Source organism: Equus quagga, chromosome 9 (genome assembly GCF_021613505.1).
Source record: "Equus quagga isolate Etosha38 chromosome 9, UCLA_HA_Equagga_1.0, whole genome shotgun sequence".
Lineage (NCBI taxonomy): Eukaryota > Metazoa > Chordata > Mammalia > Perissodactyla > Equidae > Equus > Equus quagga.
The window spans coordinates 43886989-43892857 of NC_060275.1; positions in this window are offsets into that span (position 1 = coordinate 43886989).

Below are 5869 nucleotides of genomic sequence, written 5' to 3' on the forward strand. Positions count from 1 at the left end.
TGATGTAGCTCATTTGGTGCCTATATTCTCATTATAATTTAGTTCACTCACACCTTCATTCACACAATGCTCTCTGGTGCGTTTGGAATCCATGGAAGAGTGCTCTTTGAGTACACTGACACAGTCGAATTTCTGGACATGAAAAGTGGTGATCACCTCTTGAACTGTTGTGATTCTAGTCAGGGATTGCAACTCTTTAATGTTCTGCCTGAGCAAACCTTTGACGTCCCTTGATTTTGTCAGGACATCACTGGAAAATTATTGTTTCAAAATTCTCTTTGAAAATCTGTATATAAATTGAGATCACTGTATCCTTTTAAATATGTCTCAAAAATATTTCCTCCATATTCTCACATAAATTACCAAAACATGTATTTTAATGCATTACTTTGTGTGTGTATGTGAAAATGATTTGAAAAACTGAATGTCCATACCTCTCAATTGTCATGCTTTTCCACCACTAGAGAGTGAAGTAGAACAGATGACAAAAACAAGATATACTGGCTCAGAAAGAGCCCTGATAAAATAAATAGTAATGCTATGGTCTGAATGTTTGTGTCTTCCCCAAATTCATGTGTTGAAATCCTAACCCACAAAATGATGGCATTAGTAGGTGGGGCCTTTGGGAGGTGCGTAAGTGATGAGGGTGGTGGAGCCCTCATGAATGAGATTAGTGTTCTAGGCTCCAGGGAGACCCCTCACCTCTTCCATCCTGTGAGGACACAGTGAGAAGCTATGGACCAGGAAGAGGTTCCTCTCACTAGAACACGACCATGTTGGTGCCTTGATCTTGGACCTCCCAGCCTCCAGAACTGTGAGAAATAAATTTCTGTTGTTTATAATCCACTCAGTCTGTGGTATTTTGTTATAGCGTTCCGAATGGAAGAAGACAAACCAATAGAATAAAATAGCTCCTCCCCATTAACACATGGGTGGGGATTGAGTGAGCCATCAAAGAGCCAGTGTCAGGATAGAGAAGAGGGTAAAGTGATTAAGAGTGTAGGCTTTACACTCAGATTGTCTGGCTTGAATCCCAGCTCCCACCTTAACACATTTACCAAAGCTTTTTTTCGCCTCAGTTTCTCATCTCTGTGAAGAGATGGCAATAGTGCTTCTAGGGTTTTGTGACTATTAAATGAGTTTAAATAATGAAAGCACCTGGTGAGTATTAAGCATTCTATTAATGTCAGCTTATATTATGGCAATGGTACATCCTAGGAAGTTTGCAGCTCCACAAGGCATGAAGTTACAAATGGCAGATTTGGGCTATTATGACAGCTGTTGCTTTCCTGGAAAAATTTGAAGTCCAAAAAAGTCTAATAGCTAACAGTCATAGTGTGGAAAGCAAAGACACATCTTTGTCTCTGAAGATCTCTTATGACAGCACACAAATCTACATACAATCACTTATACCATCAGCAGATCTTTAATGAGAGGCTCCACTACCCCACCACACAATCACGTGTGACTATCACCAGTTAAAAAGACTAGACTTATCTAAATGGTGAAATGTCTCCATGTGTACATCCCACAGCATATATTAACTTATATTTTCACAAGCTTTTCAATAAATAAAATACTGATATTTTAAGGTCTTTCCCTATAGTAAACTTTAGGTATAGAAATGTTTTTGCAACAAATACTATGCTTCTTTGATATCTGTGACATTGTATTGTAGATTACAAGATTCTCCCAATACGTGGAACAGTAGATGCATTAATGCAGTCCAATTTCTTTCCACCAGCAATCTGTCATCCAAAGGAAAATAAATGGCTTTCAATGAGAGATTTAATCATAAGCTAAAGAGAAATGGAAACTTTAAAGACAAGATTTAAAGAAAAGAAATGAAGCCATAGCTAGAGAGAAGGATGACAAGGGAAGAAAGGCATCCTGCCTGATTTTTTTCCCCACAAAGACCTAGTGACCAATGCATTTATTGATATTTGCTACTCTCTGTCTTCAGCTGGTTAAATTCAAATCATTGTCACATTAATCCCATTCTATATTAATGGTTTCCTGGAAGCTGATGTCTCTATGGTGGTCAGAGGGTTGCATTTTTAAACATCAATTAACTGTCCCACTAAATCTTTATGAGTGAAAGAAGCAAAGATCCATTTCTGGATCATGAAGGGAAATAGAGATAAGAAATCCCGAGATATTCCCCAATCATTCTAGAATCACCCAGATAAAAAGCCAATCATGCTCACCCAAGCACTTCTACATCATAACGCCCTGCTCCCTCTGGCCTTTGAAGAGCCGTGAAAACTTCAGGGGTTTACAGCTTCTTCAAATATTCCCATTTACTTCTCTGAGGATTTCCTAGATCAGGTTTAAAAAGTAAAAGACTGAAGAGCTCAAAGCTCTTTATAAATAATCCACAAGTGTCTAATAATCGTGTCTATACATTTTCTCTCCTATAGCACATTACTTTTCATTTAGAATTTTTTTGGAATAAACATTCAAAAAAACACCATTTGCAACATAATGGTGGAGCTCAATTTACATCATTCCTAACTCCTTTTTCACAGGAGCCGCATTAAAACAAATGCCACTTATACCAGGGTAGAAGAAAATAATCCCAAGGAAGGATTCACTCCCCCAAATTATCACAGTCTCTGAAGCCCAGCCAGACTCCGTCCTAAGGCAGTTGATTGTAAAATATTTGTCACTTGGTTCCAAAAATCTTCCATTGGTCAAACTATAAAGACTCTTCTTACTCAAAAGATATATATTTTCCTTCTAGAACAACTGTGGAATTTTGAACTTCTGTTAAATTATTTTGCTATTTTTAAATGACTGCTGCTAAAACCACAACCCCGTATCCGAAGGTGAAAGCCCACTTAGAACTTCTACTGTGCCAGTTAAGTTAATGAATGCAAGAGAAACATCCCCCTTACAATACATGGTTAAAATCTGATATAATTAGTTTTTCCTAAAGACGCAAGAATTTTAACAAGCTACCAACAGTTTCACCTTGTCTTTTTTTTTAAACTATAGAAGTTTCCTTCTTCTATCTTCTTTTCAGCCAGTCTATTGGTATTGAACCAAATGTATATGGTTTTCAAGAACTATAGCTGAATTAACAGGGAAAACGATCAGATTAAATGGGTTGCATGCATTGTTTTAAGAGAAATTCACATTGTACAAAACTTTTATTAGAATAATTAGCTCAGAACCAGTGGCATAATTTCTGAAGGGGGAGCAATATTTGCCAGAAGAATGTGCTGTTTAATGGTAAAGATGGCAATAAGTTACAGTATATTAGAATACACGCTGCATTGTACCTTTTATATCACACATTTTTGTATGTTTCAAATCCCTAAACTTACATAATACAGGGAAACTGACATTCAAAGCTATCTTTATGAACAGTTTTTCTGTTCCATAGCTTCAAGATAAGAGCTTCCATCTGCTCTGTCAACAGAATCCATTTGATCAAAGAGTTTTTGTCAGTTATTAAAAGAGGGAAAATCCAGGAATTTGTGATTCTATGTTATCTCTTCCATTCTCTGTTTGCAGCTTATACAATTTTCATGTTTTGAAATTGCAACAATAGTTTAACATTTTAAATGCATTTTTGGCACATCGTTGGAGAGCGTTAGGAATATTTGCATTTTTTTCTGTTCCTTAGCAGTTCATCGATGATTTTCATCATCCTCCATTGCCCTAAAGGAAATGTAACCTAGCCTTTGCCTATATAGCTATTCATCATCTCTAGAAATTTAACTCACCTGGCTCTGAATGATTTACTCAGCAGGGCTGAATGATTCTCTGCCTGGCCCTTTTCCCCCCAAGCAAGATGCCATTGCGCTTAGGCAAGAATCAGATTGTTTAAGAAAATCCTACGACAGTTACACAATTGAAATAAAATCTCTCTTCTGTCAGGGAATTTAAAGATAAAATCGTGGCTCTATGTGGGAGAAAGATCTGAAGGTTTTTTTCTGTCCATTTTTTTTCTACGAAGTAACTAGAATAAAACAATGTGCTATGAAGTAAAGGTAAACATAATTACTCAAGAAAAATATGTTTCTTTAAAACAATTAGAGTGTTCTTTTTATTTTGATGCTGAAAGCATTGTGGCAAATTTTTTTTTTTTTAAAGATTTTATTTTTTCCTTTTTCTCCCCAAAGCCCCCCCGGTACATAGTTGTATATTCTTCATTGTGGGTCCTTCTAGTTGTGGTATGTGGGACACCGCCCCAGCGTGGTTTGATGAGCAGTGTCATGTCCGCGCCCAGGATTCAAATCAACGAAACACTGGGCCGCCTGCAGCGGAGCACACGAACTTAACCACTCGGCCATGGGGCCAGCCCCGCATTGTGGCAAATTTTAAGCACTTTGATAAACTCCCCCACATCACCTTAGAATGAATCCTGATGCACTGATTTGGAAATTTATTTCAATGGCTCATTCATACATCTTATTTTCCGGTCATCGTCATATAATGTGAGTACTAGGGAGGGTTTAAGCCTCAAAAAGTATAACTGTCGCTTATAGGTTTCTCTTTCACTCCTGCTGAATTGCGTCTGCTCTAAGTAAAATCTAACCTGTTTAACAACTCTTCAATGTCTCCCACCACCGGGAAAATCAAATCCAAGCTCCTTCTCATGGATCATAAGACTCTTCACAGTCCTCCCCATATTGTTTCCCCATCTATTCACTCGTCACATTCTTACTTTATGTTCTGGCCTATCTCAGTGATTTGGGTTCTTAGAGTTTACTATCACCTCACAACATTCTTACATGTATTTCCTCTGCCAGGCAAGTTCTTCCCTCCTCTCTTTAGCTGGCTAATTGTACCTATTACTATTATTATTTTAATTTAAATTTTTGTTTCCAGCAAAGCGATACATATTTTTGGTTTAAAAAATCTAATGGGATTACATGAAGAACAAAAGTTCATCCATTGTAGGAGCCACCTGGTGGCGCAGCAGTTAAGTTTGGGTGCTCCGCTTGGGTGGCCCAGGGTGTACCCATTTGGATTCTGGGTGCGGACCTATGCATTGCTTATCAAGCCATGCTGTGGCAGGCATCCCACTATAAAATAGAGAAAGATAGGCACAGATGTTAGCTCAGAGCCAGTCTTCCTCAGCAAAAAGAGGAGGATTGGTGGCAGATGTTAGCTCATGGCTAATCTTCCTCAAAAGAGCCAAAAAAAAAAAAAGAACTCCCCCCTTTCTCTACCTCCTGCACTCCCTCAAATCTTGATGCTTAGAACACAGATAGCTACAGAATTGGTGGTGAAAAATGCAAATAAGGGAACTTTTGTTCTAAAAGCAGGAAAAAAATGCTGTTAAAGTTACTAAAATATAAAGCTTTTTCCTTCTATGATCTTTCTCAACTTGTGGGATTTTATTTTTGTTTGTTATTTAATGTCATTTTCAGTAAAATAATTAAAATTTTAAATTATTAGCATGAATCTTGCCACTCATCTTTATAGCATGAAATGACAATATTAAATGCAAATGTAAAAGCATTTAACTTGTAAATGGAATCACCAAAATTATGCAATTCGTATTTCATAGCTTGTATATAAATTTGCGTTTAATTCTTACCAGGACATTGGACATACTGCATGAGCTAACTTGTTTTTATTTTACTTCGTGATACATACATCTTCTACTAACATTTGCTACCTCTGGCTTATCATTCCCTTTCCTTCTAAGCCATCATTTTCAGTGTAAGTCTTTGGCTAATTCAAGGAAGTCCCACTTCTACTAACTCAAATGTTGTTGTAACACACATACTTCCCGCTGACTCTGAATCTTGCTGAACTCCCACCCATCATGGGTTCCCCAGAAGTCTGTGCTCAAGGGGCATCTCAAGTGTTATATGCAAATAGGCTGGCAAGGAACGGTGGACATACATAC